This window comes from Stegodyphus dumicola, chromosome X1 (genome assembly GCF_044657685.1).
Source record: "Stegodyphus dumicola isolate Sdum_Otavi_A_Nest chromosome X1, ASM4465768v1".
NCBI lineage: Eukaryota > Metazoa > Arthropoda > Arachnida > Araneae > Eresidae > Stegodyphus > Stegodyphus dumicola.
In genome coordinates, this window is record NC_140780.1 from 216,340,335 (window position 1) to 216,360,047 (window position 19,713).

The window sequence follows — 19,713 nt, forward strand, 5'->3', positions numbered from 1 at the left end:
TATTTAAAGAAATTATGAAGTTAAGTTTTTAATTTGAACCTTCTAAAAAGTTGCTTTAAGACAAATTGGTTTTCGTTATACCGGTTATTCTTACGAAGATTTCTGTTTTGACGAGCAGTGGCCGACTTCCATAAAATTGTATGAGGAGACACTGTTATGCTGCGATCACGCCAATGATACCACGTCCTTTTTCAGGGTTTAAATATGTAATGCGAATAAGAGCTAGTTTCCGTTAAAAAGTCCTCATCTGCTTTTTATGAGGTAGATAACCTTTATATGCTTTGCCACAACCAAATACCTAACGTAACCACATGTAACAAGAAAACTTCCATAAACACGAACTCAAGACGTTTTTAATTTTTTTAAATGTTAGTTAGAAATTAACTGGGACGTGTTGATACCAAAAATATCAGGGAATTAGTCTAGTCCCTTAATCCCACCAATCTACATTCAGAGACCATTGTATAGACGTCGTAAAGATCTAACTTTTATCTAAATATTTACAAATTACTACCATATGTATTTACAATGAAAAGCGAGAGCAACTAAAATTCAGCTGCTGCTGCTGGGCATAAATAATGTCCAAATAAGTATCGATCTATACAATATTAAGATAAGGTAGCCTTCATTAGAAAAAGAAGAAAGGCTTAATTAATTCTCACGAAAATGACCTAGAAAAAAATCATAGCAATTAATTTACTGCTTGATGATACTCTTCACTGTTATCCTAGTTCGCAAAGAAGCTTGTGGATGTCTCATAACTTAGCAAACGTGGATTAACTGCCTAGCTACGATCAGTGCAAAAAAATTTAAAATTGTCGAGTGCAGTAACTGCTAATTAACTGCCTAGCTATGAGCAGTGGCAAAAAAGTTTAACATTGAAGAGTGCTGGTAGATAAATTAGGGTAGAACCCAACCGAACGGCCTGGCTTCATGGTTGGTTTTGGCGGCTCTTTCCATATACCTCAATACGAGACATTTTCACTCAGAAAGTAATCCCCGGAGATATCCTTTTCCTTTAGCAGAAAGCTTTCGTATGCTCTTCCATACTTAAATTACCGACCAATCAAAGGCCTAACTACAAATTTTTAGGTTACGTCATTTCTAAAAGGAATGACTTAAATCAGAAAAGTTAGAATGTGTAGAAATGAGTAACTTACAAGGTAGTGACTAATAAAATGCTTGGAACAAACATTATAACGTTAATATAAATTTTGAAGCTGTCTGTAAATTCAGGTTTATCAGTTCCTTAAAAATAACCAATGAAACATGGATGAAGAATAATTTCAAAGATTAAAAATGGAGGGAAAAAATGAAGGGATATAAATAACATGAAAACTTTTGCGTTCGTTTAAATACGAAAATTTATGTAATACAGATTATTAAACATTTATTTAAAAACTTATTGAAAAATTTTAAGCAGCATTATATGGTATGCTTGAACCATATTAAATATTTAATTTCAATATATTTTTTAAATATCAAATAATTAATAATTTAAAATGTCAAGAATTTTATAAGTATTCGATGATGAATTTGAAATGAACTTGTGATTTTGTAAAGTTTCAGTTTTTACTGACTCGAATAGAATCATTACTAGCTGTTATAGTTGCATTTGTAAACTGTACGTAGTTATTGAAGGAACAATTTACGTAGTTATTGAATTATTTGTAAACTGTACGTTATTATTGAAGGAACAGGTATTTTTTTATTTTAAATAGCTACATGGCATTTAATATAATTTTTAAAAAGGGAATGCAAAGAATGGATTATCTGTTCTCAAAAATCAATAGAAATATTCACAATAAATATATCAAATGTCGCAGTCAATAAATCGAAGGTAAAATACGTTCAAAAAATGTCGATACACTTCTCCATATACCCCTACAGAATTTGGTTTAACTAGATTTTTGACTCTGTTCCTTTCCAGTTTTTTTCTTAATATGCTTTGCCCCATCAGTGGGCGAGCGGTTAAAAAACTGCCGAAGACTGGTAATTCTTACTGGATCCCAACTGGCGAACGGGCTGGCTGCTTGGTTGGGTTTCGTGGTTTTTATAACGTGGATACGAGCCAGTTTCTCTTAGAAAGTCCTCCACGAAGACATTCTTTCCTTAGGCGATTAGACCTCGTGTGCTTTGCCATATTAAAACAACCTAGCCTTTACATAATTTACTTGTTCTCGAAATTTCAATGAAATAAATTTCAGTAACTAACTTATTATTAAACAAAGATAAAACAACTGTGCAAAAGGAATTGATTTTTTTAAGCTTAATGCATTATATTTTAATTTATTTTATGAAGATTAATTTATTATTGATAGTGCCTTCTATCAGATTAACTAAATGATAGAATATAAAGTCCAACAATGGAGTGAATTTACATTTAAAACAATACAGTTCTCCCTTGATATAAAGGAATTCTACTGTCACCTAAATTATTTAGTGCGATTCATAATTATTTCATATTAGCATTTAGCTAAGATTTTTAGAAGATGTAACCTATTCTTTGTTCACAATGGTTAATTTTTACATCTCTCTAACGATATTTAACTAGTCTTAAAATAATTAAAACTTTCTGTAGATGTTTATCTAGAAGTCTTTTAAAGTAAAAAATACAATGTTTTTTAGGCCAGCTGCTCAAGAGTAATATTGCTGGACCTAACTGACGCGTTTCGAATTGCTTTATCTTTCTCTGAAACATGGGAAATTAGTGTCCGAAGGAAACTTAATTGGCTGCCAATTCTTCAACAAAATCCGAAAAATTGTCCTTCCTGTACATTCCATCGCAATTTACTGCTATTCTACGACTTAAAACTAGAGTGCCTGTCAAAGAAATCCTCCTTACCTCTTTTTCTTGAGAAAGATAAAGACCACAAAAAAGTAGAAACCGATGTTTCACAACCAATCGAAAAAGTTTCCGGTTTTTTAATGAAGAATCTAGCAACCGTGAAAGGATGCCATTTATATCTTCCCTCTTTTGTTGAATGGCTTTATTGATGGCTCACGCAAAGTCAGCGCTAGTGCTATTGGCGTAGGCCAATTAACGCTATGTCTTACAGTTCTGTTACTGCTTCATCGTGACTTTTTTGTGGGAGATTCAGTTGAAGCTTTTGATGGCAGGCCATGAGAAGGGGTATTAACTAAGCTCTTGATGTCTTTCGCGAATTTTTATTTGCACCTATTTTCTTTTCTTTTTGTAGAAAGCAATTAAACTAAAATTTTATTATTCATAGTTCCATTATATTTTTCTGCAGAAATGTATGGTTATGAATGAATAAATCAAATATCCATTTAAGTAAAAGCTTCCCAGAGTACATTTCATTCCAATACATTCCTTGGTTTACCCGTATTTTTTTAAAAAAGAGAAAATCTTTAGGATGCTTCTACCAAAATTAGGTAAAAACTGTATTTTGTGAAAGGGAGGGAAAATTTGACTGCTAGGAAAATCGTATTTAATAACTGATTTATGAATCTATCAGCTCGAAGTTAATTATTTTATGCTGTATGTTTTATTGTTTTCTTTATCAACATCATGAAATTTTATATACAGTAGAACTCCAATTATCCGAATCAACTGGGACCGGATCCCATTTGGATAATCAAAAATTCGGATAATTGGACTTTTTTCGAAGAAAGGGTCTACGAACACTTCAGTTAATTACTGTATGTTAAAAATGAGAGAAAAAATTCATTTTTAAAGAAATTAATTTATTAAATTAATTATTAAATTAATTAATATTTAATTAATTAAAATGAAAAGGGAACACTTTTACGTACATGTTATATAACATACTGTAGAGTATTTACAAGTACTGAAAGTCACTAACTTGCTGAACATCTCTGTCAAAGTAAGCTGTTTGACTGTCTTCATCCGTTCTCGGACAACCAAGTCACGTATCCGCTTGACAATGAGAAATTGCATGTGGCCACACTCTTAATTTTTTTTTTAAATTCTGAAAGCGATTCGGATAGTCGGAGTTCGGATAATTTGAGTTAGATTGTAGTTGCAAACACAACTTGAATTTTTTAGCTGAGGACATCGCACAGGTTTTTGCAGACAATTATTTGTAGTCGAAAATCTGAAATTTATTTAAAAAAGGAGAGGAACATTTTTGTATTAATAGAAGATTGTAGCTTTTTTTCTGTTTTTTAAAACTTAATTCGTCATCAGTTGCTTAATTTAAGTAATAAAGTGAGAAAATTATGAACTGAAAATTAAAGAACATTATACAGCATTTAAGAAACAATGCATTGCATTAAAATAGCTAAAATTAATGTGTTTCAGAGAATTGTATTAATCAAATGGATAATTCATCTCTGGATTTCAATTAAAAATACTTAGTGTTTTAAATACGTAGAAATGTGCTTTAATAAAATTAGATGAAATGAAATTAAAATTAACAAGAATATATCAAAAAGAACTCTGTATTAACATTTGATGCAATAAAAAGATTTTTGTTCGAGCAATGTAAATGTTGGGCGTTTTTCTCAGAATGAACTTCTTACAACTTCTTTTAAGTCAGACACAAATTACATGTTTTCCTATGAGAAATAAATCTGAGTATCAGAAGGCTGCTTTTAATTCTATGCAGCATCTTTTATGCAAAGACATCTTAAAGAGAAAAAAAAAATGTGTCAAAAGAAAGAAACTACGCACATAATTTTTAAAAGGTTGAAAAATATCGTTTTAATGCAAGAATTCCGGAAGACCTCAAAATTGTGATTACAGTTAAAAACAATTGTAAAAATTCACATTTATAGCATTTATAGCATTCCAATTATGTAACGGTAATATTTATTGTGACACTTGATAAAATATTACAGGCAAAGTCGATTATGCAGGGTAATATTCGAAAATTTTTAACTATACATTTAACATAATTTGTAATAAAAATAACCACGTTTTTAGAGTTGAACCAGAGAATTTTATTCTCTGAGGAAAGCAGAAGTAATTTTAACGAGATATCAAAGCAAAGTAAAGGATAAACAACTTTTCGAGGAACCCCGTGTTAGAAAAAAAATGGGCTAGAAAGACGTTAAACATGAAAACGTTAACAGTCTTCCGAAGAGGCTCTGAGATCCTTTTTCTTACTTCGACCCTTCCTAACGAACTGTTATCAGCTGTTACCTGAGATCTGAAAATGAAAAGTTGCTCCTAGAGTTCAGATGCCTGAAAAACGTTTACAAATCTGGGAAGAACTTTCTAAACATCGAAATACGATAGCCGTTCAAGATTTAATGCAGAAAATAATCATCGCACTGGTTTGAACTACTTTATATATTACAATACTATAAAAACATATGAGTATAGATGATGCAAAACTTGGTAGTAAGATTTGGCAGAGAGCAGTAGGAGAAACGTATTCTTGAGAGCTGTGAAATTTCAGAATTAGAGTGCACTGAGTATTTTCTTTTTTCTTTTTTAGTTCTTGCAAGTGTTTGTTTAAAAAATTGTTGGCTCAGTAAGCGTCAACATTTTCGTGTAGTTCTTTCGTAAGGAACAAATGCTTCAAGAGCAGTGAAATTCAAGCAATTGGAACGAAGAAAATATTTTTCAGAAGATTTAAAGATTTAAAAAAAGAGGACCGCAGGTGTTTGAAGCTAGGTAGAGTTATTTTTGTCATTTAAAACTGTTATCTGTGCATCACTGAATTCGAAGTCAGTTCAGTTAAAGATTCTTAAAGTTATTATTCTGGACTCTTGGACTTTTGATATTTCATTCGATACTGAGAGAGACGATCCCATCAAGCATTAGAAAAAATATATCAAACTATATTTTCAGGTTACTTTAAAAACCTTCGCCCCCCCAAAGAAGTTACTGTTGTGAAAATTTATTCCGTAATTCGAATGATAAAGAACCAAGCTATATTTTGAGAAATGATATCAGTAACATCTATTTTATTAGATATGTTCATTTTAGATGTTAGTCTCGCTATAAATCTGAGTTGCATATAACGCAAAACTGTGTCTATTATAACTAGTAAATGGATCATTATCTCTATGTTTCCCCAATATAATTTCAATAAAATGTGGTTGAATGCAACCATTTCTTTATCGTTTCCTCTCCTCTAAGACAGATATTTTATACTTAAATGTTTAATGGAATAGTGAATGTAACTCTAAAACACAGTTTTGCGGTGTTTAAGGTAACGGTAATTATAGACATCACCCCTGAAATTCGATATTTTTATTCTATATACAATGAGAAAATTACTATTTTTCTTATGGGGATATTAATCTCATAATAATAATAGGATGCAGGGTAATTATCATACGTTACAATCATAATGTAGCATAATTAATATAACTTTAGGGCATTGTGAAATTATGATTTTAGCGTGAAATATTAGTTTTCTTGGAAAATTTGCCATAAATGTAAACAATCATAGAAATAAAACAACCTCAAAATATGCCAAATACAACCGACTTAGTGTGCATCGAAAAGATTCTGTTTAATTTTACATGTTTTATATTTTTGCATGTTATTTCTGTTTTTAATTAAAATATGAGATCTGAATAGATGACAATCCTAGGAGTATCGCAACTAACAAATTTTCAGAAAAATTGTTACACTAAGAGTTGAAAATTACGGTACATTTAGCATTAATGAGTTCCATGAGCTGTTTGAAATGCGTTTCTTTTTATAGGGTATTGTAAAAATATTGCATTGTCTTCCCTGCTGCCTGGTGAGTAAGTGGTAGCACCCCCCCCCGAAGAGCAGTTAGAAGATCAGAAGTTCGGATTTCGGCGAAAGCATAGCTCACTGTAACAGCTTTAAATATTATTAAAATCTTGTAGTTTAAATAATTTAAATAGGTAAACATTAAGGTATTTTTGAATGGCAATATTTGAAACCAGGCTCGAGTGCCACGTGCGACTCTCGCACGAAGAATGTAAATTATTTTTAAATATTAGAATTCTTTCTTCTTCTTGTTTTGTATATCGCCATTTGAGAGCTAAATAAAGTTTTTTCTGTGTTCCATCATTGGAGTTGCTTCATATTGCCAAAGAAGTATCACATCACTTTCTTATATTACCTGTTTTAAAAATTTTAAAAGTTGTAAAATTATTCCTTGAACAGTTGATCGTAGACCCATGCCAGCACTTTTAGAAATGAATCTAATAATTTAGCCTTCAAAATTACGATTATTTTAGTCAAAACATGCCTTTTAGCATACGTGTATAGAATTAAAATTTTATAGTGGGTTTCTCTTAAAAATGCAACAACGAGAAAAGTTTTTTTCACAGTCAAATTATTTAAACAAAAGATTTCTTCCTCACAGGATAAAAATGCTTGATTTATAATTAACTAAATTTTTGGGAATCGTATGCATATATTATTTGAGAGAGCTAAGCAAGTAAGTTTCAGAAGCGAATTTTTGAATGCGTTTTGGTAAATAAGCTAATATATATAAATATTTTCATAAAATAGTATAAAAATATAAATATGCATTAATGTTTCAGACTTTCGTTCATAGATGTTCCGGTATTCAGAAACTTTTTCTAATGTTACTCAGTTTCATGCGACTGTTAATTCGACATTTTAAGACCTTCTATGCATCAGGGTAGGGGGTTTATGTCATATAAATTTGATAAATGAGCTCATTTATCATGTTATAGAATTTCAAAAGACTTAATAGTCTCTTGAAATAAGACTAATTTTAGCTTTCTCCGGATACTGAAAGAAAAAAAAAATATTAAAAAATGCCGCATAATAAAACTACTATAGTTTGAAAACCTGCTTTATAGAACTGGAGTAGTGGCTGTACTATCAGTTATTCAAGTATTTAGTAACGCGATTCTTTAAAAATTTCCTGTATCCCCTCTCAGTAATACTCCAAAAATTAGTTTAACTATTTTTATAATGGAGAGCTAGGAGTCATATAAAAATAGTCACAAAATTTGTTAAAGAGGAATAAAAATATTAGTTTCTAGAAATATAAAAACTAATAAATATATAAATAAAATAAATTAAAATAAACAGTCGAAATTTAAATAAATAAAAGAAAAACCAAGAATTAGAACTACAGAACTAGTAGTAGTATTAGTGTGTAAAGCTCAAATTGAATCTTTTCTTGCAAAAGGATAGCCTAGAAATTCCGCAAAATGTTCTTTCCTCTTAGTAGTTAGATATAAACATAAACTACTAAAGTGGTGTTTCGGTTTTACATGATATTTGATGTTACATTTCCCCTCCTCTCACGAAGTGATGTTACAAATAGCTATTGTTTTCTGAAGCACTTCTATATGAAGTACAAAAACTAGAACAGCAGTAAAATTAAATTAAAAAATAATCTATTAAAGACAGACAAATAAAACTTAGTTAATTAGTTTTAATTTAAAGCAAGACAGCAATTTAATAATTAAGTTTCTTATTACATTCTTTCTTTCGTATCTTAATATGAAATACAATTGGTGATTTGAAGAGCCAATGGAGTCGTAGCTTAAGGAACTTTAGTTTAAAGAAGTTGAATTCATATTGTTATAACTGTAGCATTGAAATTAAGAGAAAAGTACATACTAATCGATATAAGGATCATTGCAGTTATTTGAGATTATTATTTATTTAATTAGGTCAAAGTGCATTAAGTCTCATTACTTAACAAGTGAGATGACTTCATAAAAGATTATGTTTAAAACTGGACTTTTTTATTTATCTAACACTTGGGGAAAGCTATGAAGATGCTCTTCAGCAAGAATCGCAACGGCGCCGAATTAATGAGGTTTAGAGATTTTAACCGCTTGGCCTCTTGCATACATGGAGGAAAAGCCGATTTCCTTGCAATATGGAATAAAAAAGAATTAGCTTATGCACAGCATGCAACGGAGACTTACATGCAACATGCAGCGGAAAGGTAAAGAGCAAAGAGCTGTGTGATACAATAAATATACTATATGCAGCAAAGAGCTATGTGGTACAATAAATATATATGTAACAAAGAGCTATGTGGTACACTAAATATATATATATATATACCAAAGAGCTATGTGGTACAATAAATATATATGTAGCAAAGAGCTATGTGGTACAATAAATATATATGTAGCAAAGAGCTATGATGTACAATAAATATCTATGTATTTTTTCCAGTATTACCCAAGACCACAAGAATTACATTTTATTATTTCATCAACAAGTCATGTGAAAGTAAAAAATGCGTGCTACATATAACTTTAGCGAATTTACTTTAATGTCCGATACTAGTGGCGACAGCCGTGGGGTGGTGTTAAATTCGCAAGCTTTCGCTTCTCATTGACGAAACAAACTGATACCTTTTCCCCTCCACAAGAAGTATAGATAAAGGGTGTCCCAAAATTAACGCAAGATTTGAATTCAATATAAAAGAGAGTGTTTAGTCTTTAGATATTTATTTTTAAGTGAATCATAAAGTACATAGGATAGGGTCATTTATGGAATAACACATCGGGCAAATGGGCCCCCACGGCTTTGCTGGCACATATGCACCCTTTCGTCGAAATGTTTCATGACCTTTCTGCATAATTGTGGCTGAATTTCGTTGATGCAGCGTTTAATTTCCTCTTGTAATGCACGTGTGGTTGTGAGATTGTTGACATAGACCTTTGACTTCAAATAACCCCATAAAAAGAAATATAATGGTGTTAAATCACATGATCTAGGGGGAACAATTCTGATCACCGAAATGAGAGATTACACGATCAGGAAATGCAGTAATTGAATTGTTTCATTTGTTGTATGGCATGTGGCACCGTCTTGTTGAAACCACATATTGGCCACATCAATATCATCCAATTTCGGCAGAAAGAACTGTGTTATCACGTCCGACATCGAGCATCATTAACAGTTGCTGCTTGACCAGCTTCATTCTCAAAAAAGTACGGTCCGATGATGCCTCCTGGCCAAAATTCGCACCAAACAGTGACACGTTGTGGGTGCATTTGTTTTTCGCTAATCACACGTGGGTTCTTCGAATCCCAAAGACGGCGATTTTGGCGATTAATAAAGCCATCGAGGTGAAAATGTGCTTCATTGCTTAGGATTATTTTGCTCGAAAAAACAGCATCCACTTTTTGATGATTAATAATCTATTCCACGAACTCTCTTCGCTGTTCATGGTCATTAAGGCTTCAGTTATTGTGTTAATTGAATTTTGTAAAACATGAAGACACAGATCTTTTGTGAGTATACGGTGTAGAGAGCTTCTTGAAATTTGCAATTCTTGTCCACTACGCCGAATTGATGTTCCTGGGGTTTCACCAACACTCTCACGCACTGCTTCAATATTGACATTTGAACGACTTGTTGTTGGACGACCGATGTGTTTTAGCGTTTCAACTGATCCAGTCTCCACGAATTTTTCAATTAATCTTTTCACAGTTGACAAGGTTAAAACACTATTTTTATCATATTTTGTATAAAAGTTTTGAACTGCGGCCGCCAAACTTTCATTATTTTAAAAATATTGTTCAATAATGAAGACACGTTGTTGTATCGTATAACGCTCCATTTTCACTAACTAAATTCTAACTAAATAATTTTCACTAACTAAAGCCTAAACTCTCCGCTTCCAAAGTGTTTTTTTTTTTTCAGGATTGCCAACAACTTAATGCAAAAATGGCGCCAAATTCAAATCTTGCGTTAATTTTGGGACACTCTTTACTTACTCTTTGTAATTTTGGGATTTAGAAAATCCTCTTTGAGAGTATCTTCTTAAGCAGATATCCTTTGACTACTTGCAATAATTATAGTCGAGCTTTGATGAGTTGAAAATAAAAAGAGCAGAAAAAAGTATGAAGCAATAGGAAATTCTACTTACTGAGAAAGCCAAGTATTAATTTCGAATTTCTAGGTTTCGACGTATGGAATTTCGAGTAATTTCAATCATTGTGTAATTGGCATAGTTTATTAAGTCCTAATATCATCAGACAATTTGGCTAAACATTTTTATATTTACGTCAGAATAATTTTCTCAATCAATTATACTTTTCGCTTATTAAGAAGTTCAGACGGGTGGTCTAAAATGCTTCAAGAAATACCAGGGCAATGTTTTCCTTGCTCATATTCCTAGTTTACAAGAGTACCTGTACTGAATACACTTAAACTGTCAATGACTTTACGATGCACATCACTAGATCGGATGTGTTAGATTATGAGAAAACACATTAGGACTATCTCCCTAGGAGGAAGGGGGTCTTCATGGAGAACTATCTAGTGCATATCAGTGTGTCCTACAAGATTAATTTTAATGTTACGCTATGTTGTTTTCAATATTACAGAAAGCTACGCTCAAGTAAAAAGTTCTAAATTTCAAGGATCTATTCCTTAGTTTCATGTCCACCAGCTGTAGAGCGGTAAAGTCGCTGCATGCTAGTAGGTTGACATGTAGGCAAACGGACGACTCTTTTGATTCTGGGCAAACGGACGACTCCATGCAAACGGGCTGGCTGGATGGGCTGTTTAGTGGTTTCCTTCCTGTGTAATATGCATAAGTACCAATTTGCCTTAGAAAGTCCTCCGCGGAGACACCCCTTCCTTAGACAGATAATCCCGCGTACTTTGCCATAATCAAATTAACAAAATGAAATCTTAATTCTACTCAGCATCTCGAAATTTACAGGGGGGGGGGAATTATGGAGTATCATAAGTCTTTTTATGGAATATCATTATTGAGTCGCTAACCTAATTTTTAAAGTTACATCAGTTTGCTTAATCCGCAAAATAAAAATAATTCAAAATAAAAACAAAACTAAATAAATACATTCATCAATTAAGGATATCAAGGAAGACAAATAATTTTAAATGTGTTTTAGTTTAAAATTCGCGTCTAATTAGGACGAAAGGGAAAGAAATTTTGAGTTCCTCTTAAAAAGTAAGCAAAGCTATTATATCTAGTCGTAATTGGTCTGTGGAGGGTAAGATGCAAGCTTGATTAGCATTTAAATACTTTCTAGGAATTTTTCAAGTAAATAAGTAAATTATAAAATAAATAAATTATATAAAAAGTAAATTTTTAAATACTGCATTTGTTTGCATTCATGCAAAATGCATTCCAAATTTTGGTGGGATCGTACCTTTAAGTTGGTTTGGTTTATGTAATTACGGCAAAGCCTCGAGGGCTATCTGCCTAAAGGAAAGGATGCCTTTGCGGAGAACTTTCTAATGAAAACTGGCTCGTTTATACGTTATACATGGAGAAAAACACGAAAACGCTTATGTAGCCAGCTTGTTCGCGGGATTCGAACCTCGGACCGAACTACCAGTGTTACCGCTCGGCCACTAGTGAGCCCTTACTTTTAGGAGAAGCTTTCTGTGGCAGATTTGATGCAAACAGAGCCGATAAAGGCAGGTTAGACTAGACATAACTGTTTTGAATCTGTATAATGCTAGGATAAGGTATGATACAGTGTTTGATAAATGCTAATGTAGATGTTGGGCTCATAATGAAAATATATGAACTGTTTTTGATTATTAACACTTAAAAACCTTTAGCTTCTGTATCATATTAAGGTAAATAACTTTCAGTATAACCCAATAGTTTTCTTCAGAAAATCTAAAGAACTTGAATTTTAACCATAATTTTCGGTTAAGTTACCTAAAAATCATAAATGTACAAATCATGACTGTGAATTTAGAGGAAGAGATACGGGAACCTGTAAGAGGAAAAAAGTGAGAGAAAACGCACGTTGAAGAAGTTTCTAACTGAAAAGTGACAAAATACTGTTACAGAATGTTTTGGGAATGCTCACCAGCTGAAAATATTCATCACTAGAAAATGTTTTATTTGAATAGAACAAAACATTAAGCGGAATTAACACCTTTCCGGTAATCGATATGTCGTTAAACTCCGGTTCCTCAGAATTTCGGAATTTGAATATTCATTTAAAGACTTTAACACAAAACTGGAAATACTATTTCATCTAATAACAAGATTTTAAAAGAATTGTTACGTTCTGGTGATCTTTAGACACATTAAATTAATTCACAATGATTTTAAAGTTAAAATATTTGGATTCCACTCAATTTTAAATAAATGTAAAATTTAGAGGATATATCCCGAAATACTAACAATGAAATGTCACTCGATGATGAAGCTGCATGATCGGCGACAGGCAGTTCTCTGCAAGAAGATTAGAGGATGACTTCCGTGACTAATGCACTGCAGTTGCTCATTCACAATGTAAGACGAGACTTTCCTTTCAGAGCATAACGTTTTGTCACGCGATAAATAACATCGCGTTTTCGATTCTAAAGTGAATCCAAAGGAAATTACATATTCCGGAGAGGAAAAAACTTCGTTCTACGTTCCTTGATACTTTTCATACATATTCCATTACGTGGTGAGGTCTTCGGGGAAAAAATCCTTTCGCGATTCCAGCTATCAATCGCCTCAGAATAAAGAGCTGAGGTTTTTCTCATCTTTATTTTCTCTGACGTGGCGGTTTCAAAGTTTTGCCTAAAACGGTTACAATCCGCAGGCGTGAAAGATTTTCATTTCCTCAGCCGCGATAGTATTGTTTCTCTTATTGAAATTTTGAGGGGATTTCTTTCCCTCTTTCCTTCTTTTTTAAAATGAAGTGTTTGAATTTTTCTCAAAGTTAGCATTTCGGCATTCAGTGAGATGGAAATTCCAGGAGCATTATTAAATGCATGAACAAATGACTTAAACAAGAGTATTAAAATATAAGAATTAAAACTACCTTAAATTTTCAATTAATGTGTTATCCACGGAGAAAAAGTTACATGCTTCTTTTTGTTGAAATAAATTCTATCAATGTTGAAGTCAACGATCTGATACCTAGGTGATTTTTGTGAATTTCAGCTCAGTTTTTGCTGACTCTGCTCAAAGCGTGTCTGAAAGACAATTGAAACGCAAATTATTACCTTTTACATATTCAGTTCTCTTTTACACGTCTAGTTTGAAGATTTTTGCGCACTTTAAAAAATTGTGATCTTCTTGACAGTAGATACATTTAGTGTTTGCAATAAACGTATTTACTTTGTTATTAGCTTTGTAACCTTTTCCTGCCAACTCTTTACTATTTTGTAATGTGCTTGCAGAATGCTTTAAAAATTCAATCAGTTCACTTAGTTTTGGAATTTCCTTTTTTTAACTATCTTCCATCAGAATTTAGTTGATGAACATAATTTTTAAAAAACAACATAAACATTTATTTTAAAAGAAATAACATACTTTATGAACTTAAAAATTTTCATTATAAGATAACATGAAACGTTTGTCATCCGTTATATCTTCAGGCGTCTTCCGTTATATCTTCAGGCACGTCATCCAATTCTCTTTCATCTAAACATCATAATTGCTATGATCCATAAATAAATAGTCATCTTTCGATCCATCCAGACTGTTAGCTATATTATATTTTTTAGATGACTTTTGCATTATAACAGGTTTAATTTCATTCGATGCTTTTATTATTAACTCACACACTTATTTCTAGATCGGCCTGACACATTTAGTCTCCGTTTGTAAATGTTTTCTCCCCTTCATCTAACCACGTATTCCAATGTCGTTTTAAATTTTCTTTGACTAGTTTATTAATACACACATCTAAAGGTTGAACTAGTGGCATTAATCCGCCTGGAATGACTACCATGTCTGTATTGCACTCTTTCAACATTTTCGTCTTATTATGCGTTAGATGGAATCTAAACTGTCCCAAACTAAAAGACTTTCTGGGTTCGTTATGACAACAGGACGCTTTTGCTAAACATTTCTTATCCACAATTTCGCACCATTTTCGTCCATCCATCCATCCTTTTTAGTGAACATGAATGAAAACACAATTTGGGAATTATCAATTTATTGTCTAAAGCTTTCGGAAGCATTTGCGAAGCTTTTTCTTTTTCTAGTAGAACTAAATTATGAATCATATTTCATACATCGACTACACCATTTTAAAGTTGCTGAAAGTTTTCACTTTCATTTGCGTTCTTTTTTGGTCACTTTAGGGCAAATAAACATACGTTATTTCTTGTTACAATTAATCCATTCTGGCGATTTTCTAGAACACAGTTAGAAACATTTTCTTCTAGGGTAAACCACTTTGTTATTCCTTTGCGCAAAGGACACTTATTCTTTGGAATATTAATTATTGCGATTTAATTTTTCTTCCATTCACCGTATGGACAAACGTTTCACCAACACCAAACATCCTTGCTCTAGTACGATTTTCGTTTCCTTTTGACAACCAAATGACTTTTCATTTGAAACCAGCACTGTATTTGCTTCATTTGGCAGGAGTCACATTTACTACGAAATACTACAGCAACTGTATTTCCATTAAAGTAAGTGTGATTTACTAAAGCCTTCAGTCTTCATTACAAAATGACAGCTTCAATTGACTACAGAAAGAGAAGATACCTGACTTACGCGAATTCATTTGAGTCCGAAGTGCATTCTTACCTCAAATTATGTCCTCCTTTTCTCCAAACCCTAGAATAACATCCTTGTGCACAGCTGCATTGAATACAACTAACCTCTTTGCATAATTATTTACCCTCTTATCGCTTTTCAATTCAATATACCATTGCTTGAAAGCCTGGGAAAAATCCTCAAATAATTGACTTCAAAAAATAAGAGCATCGCACATGTATCTTTCAAGTTTCTTCGGAAAGAAAATAATGCGCGTTCTATGGCGAATTTAACTAAAATTTTAAAAATGTAGTTTGAAATTATAGGTATGCGTTATACAACGGTCCGCGTAATAGGCCGAAATAATGCAGTATGTATCTAGAAATTGGGATAGTAGAACTTTGAAATCTCTGGTGCTGATATATAGTGGAAAGTAGTTGATAACTAATAACTAAAATTAATCAAATGCAAATAGATTCAAAATAATTATTACATACAATTTTCAGCATTCATTTTCATTAGTTGTTGGGTTTATTTCCTTCATTTAAAATTCGCATACTGCACTGTACATCAATTAATGTAACAAATCAGCTAAATATGAAATAATTAACGATAACGGATGATTACATTTACGTGGAACTAAGCATTAAAGTAGAGTATTAAGAGGCTTCTTATTAAGAAACGTTACTAATAAATTTTCTCTTACCCACCGTTTTGATAAATAAAGAAATAAATTAACTCAAAAAATTTTTTTCTTGTTGTTACCAACCTCACTTGTCTGGCAAAAGTCAGCAGAAGTGAGATTGCTCATTCATCGTGGCAAGGAGTCAAATGCGCCTGTCGTTAGCAAGAGCTTTGAGCACGATTTATGTGACAGTCCGACTTTAGCTCAGTTCCGCCCCCAGTTTTGAGAGAGAGAGCACCCCGGGGGAGACGAGACCCTCTTTCCCTACCACGAACCTCTCGAGAGGACTTTCGGCTCGCCGTATATTTAGAGTGCCCCTATGCCGTGCATATATTACACATTTACAAACATCCATGACTTCTCCGGCATGCAGACACGGTTCCTTGGGTACGGCAGTAAGCGTCGCTAACCGTTATCTCGCTTGGGCGGCGGAATAAATTTTTAAAGTACATATTGCATTATGCGTGTACTAGCGTGTGAAATGCAGGTCAATATAAAATTTAGCTCAGAGATAAAAATTTATGGCACAAAAAATAACAAATTCAAACTGATGAGTGTAAGAAATTATTATCAGAACTGAAGACATTTTTAATATTAACATTTTTCCCTGCTACGATTGGACAAAATTTTTATTTATTTTTAAGTAACATTAAAAACTAGTTTGATTCAATTCAGAAATTTATACTCAAAATGACCAGACTAGTGAAGCAACTATTCATCACAGTGAATTTATGCAGTCTGCTGTCATTTAAAACATGTCCTCCAAAACTTACCTTATTTTTCATTACAATAAGTGCTGTTTGAATCAAACCGAAAAGAACATTTCGTTAAACTTACATTAGAGTTGAGTTCTGAGATTGATGTTCCGAAAGCTTATACATCGTCCAAAAATAGGCAGTATGAATGATGGGTGCAGTATCAATCTATTGCAATTAATGTCAGTAACACCGAAATAGCCAAAGCAGTGCACATACACACGCTTACATTTATGTATATATAGGAGACAGAAATAAAACAAAATTTATAGAATTAATATAAACCCAAAATGGTAAATTTTCTAATAGGAATATTAGAAATTTCTCTTTATTTTATTTTATCTCTATCTTAATTAATTAATTAATTTTTCAGCATTTTGCGCGACATTGGTAGTACTTTAATTGGCTTTTATCCAATTTCTTTCGCTCTCTCTCTCTCTCGTTATACAAGTGCGTAGACGTTACGGAAACTTTTAACAACTTTCGATAGTCGAGTGGAAAGACAAGTAAAAGATGTTGACACAATCCAAGTTCAACTAATTAACCATCTTTATTTCTAGGCACATTAGAATCATTCTTCGTAGACAATATACTTTTTTATCATAAGCAATCACAATAATTTCTCACATATACAGGTTAAAAGGGGCGACATCAAACAGAGCAGCGGGGAGATTTTCGACAGTGGCGGAAGCTACGAAAGGAAGGTGACGAAGTTAACTTGCGAGTGGTATTTATAACCGAGTTAGATGCGGAAAGTACTCGAAGCTGTGATTGGTTAATTTTAGTTTTAGTTACCCTTTTCAAGCAGCGTTATGTAACATTGAAAGATCCCGAATTTGGGAGAACAGTGGAATTTAGGAGGAAGAATACCAGATCTAGAATAGTTAATTTTCAGGTCGCCAATCGTATTTTGTTCTACCTTCCATATTCCTCGATTCACTCTTTAGTCATGACCCAGGAAGCTGCTGCGTATTTGGCTGGTAACTTCGGTGTAGTGAATGACCTGATGGAATTTTGAAAGAAGTGTGACCAGCTTGGTACTTAAACATAATTTACTTTTGGATGACGAATTTCTTAGCAGATATTTTCTTAATTAGTAGAACAACAGGGGTGTTAAAAACTTCTCCAGAATTCTTGATTCGTAATTACCTCTCAAATAATGTACAAAAGCTAGCAGAGGCTAAGTGACACGTTGTCAGCAGGAAAGCGGAAGTGTCGAAAGAGAGAGCGTAGTAAGTTGCCGAGATTTAAGCTTGGAATGTCTTTATTTTAATACTGAGGAGCGATTGAGCAACATTTTACAGCAATGCGGATACTGCAATAAAATTGCATATATCTTATAAGGGTTGGAAGACATTTTTGATCTTGAATTTTGGCTTTATGGTAATCTTAGCAAATTGTTCTGCTTTCTGTTCACACGCATTACGAGTAAACTATTGTTAAAAATTAAATTGTTATAGTCTTATGGATTAGCGACATATAAGTAATTATTTTCTTTTGCGACATAAGTAGATAACCGGCAGAAGAAATATCTGCTTCTTATTCTAGAAGTTAAATACAAAGAACTGTAGATGCATGAAGATAATTCGGTTCAAATGTGTGGCTTTTCTCACCTTCTGGTCACAGAAATAAACTGCAGCTGTGTGATCACGAATAAAGAGATTTTGACTAACTTGAGGAAAATGTTGCCATTGTTCAAAATTATGCGCATTTCTGCGGTTATTTGTTTGTAATTTGTTTTCATGTATTTTAAATTTGTGTAAATTTTTGTTTCTTTATTTATTTATGCGGCACAATTAATATGACATTTTTGTTTGTTCATAATTTATTTAATTTAATTTTCAATCTGTGGTTGTATTCAAAAGCGTTTATTTCATGTATTATGCTGTAGATGTCTTAATTTTGAGTGGACTGAAATATGAATAGTATGTGTAGTTCCAGCAGGAAAGTTGTGGGTAGAAACCCCTTTATCGGCCAGGTGACATTTGGCGAATGTTTGCCGCTTGCCCATATTCTGGAAGTTTCTGTTTTGCCAGAGAGCATTATGCTTGGTATATTTACTTGCTTTGTTCTGTGAGTAATTCTTTTGATTCGCATATTTCTTGCGTGTTTGGAAATTTGTCCTAAGTATGTTGTTTTCCTAGACTATTTGTATAGTATGTTTATCTTACAGTATGAGCTACAATTTATTTCAATAAAGTTTCAATTTCTTCCTGTTCATATGGCATAGTTATTAAGGAGACCTTTACGAATCCATGACACGTACCAGTATTCAACGTATTTTAATTTTATTTAGAAATACATTTCCATATTTGAACACGAATTCATATTTAGTTATAAATTTAATAATTCCACATTTTGTTATTTTGTAAACTAATGGTCTTAGAAGCAGTGTTTTATCATTGTCTTGAGTATGATGAGGTTAAGCTTAATTTAAACGTTTACATGTTCAAATTAAATTTAGGAACAGAGAATATAAAAAATATATTGTTACTGAAATTTCGAATTGTTGTGCAAGCAAAAGTAACTGGAAAGCTCTGCTGATAGAAATTAGCATTATAACGAAACATGATGCCTGACAAACTGCTTTAAATTCCTTATTTCGTCAAGTTTCTTGAAATATTTAACGTTCTTTTTTTAAATACTTACTGATGCTTAAAAATATCCAGAATGTTTATCTCTAATACTTTATACACTTGCAATGTAGAAAAATGCCTTAGGCAGAAACGTAATGAAAATGGGAACTATTAATCTAAAAAATACAAACCTGGAAAAAAGCAAATATTTTGCTTTACACTTTTAGCCTTTATTTTTAATTCTTGTTCCGTACAACTTCTATATTCCTTTAAAGAATAAAAAATAAATCTGAAAGCAGACTATCGAGAATATTGATTTTTAAAAATTTTTAGTGTATTTAGCTGAT

The 19,713-nt window shown here is 32.4% G+C and overlaps 1 protein-coding gene across 5 annotated transcripts in view; it reads left to right on the forward strand.

The window, feature by feature from the left end:
• The window catches only part of LOC118187558 (uncharacterized), a 338,262-nt gene that overhangs the window by 16,673 nt on the left and 301,876 nt on the right, over positions 1 to 19,713 (forward strand). The window lies entirely within an intron of this gene.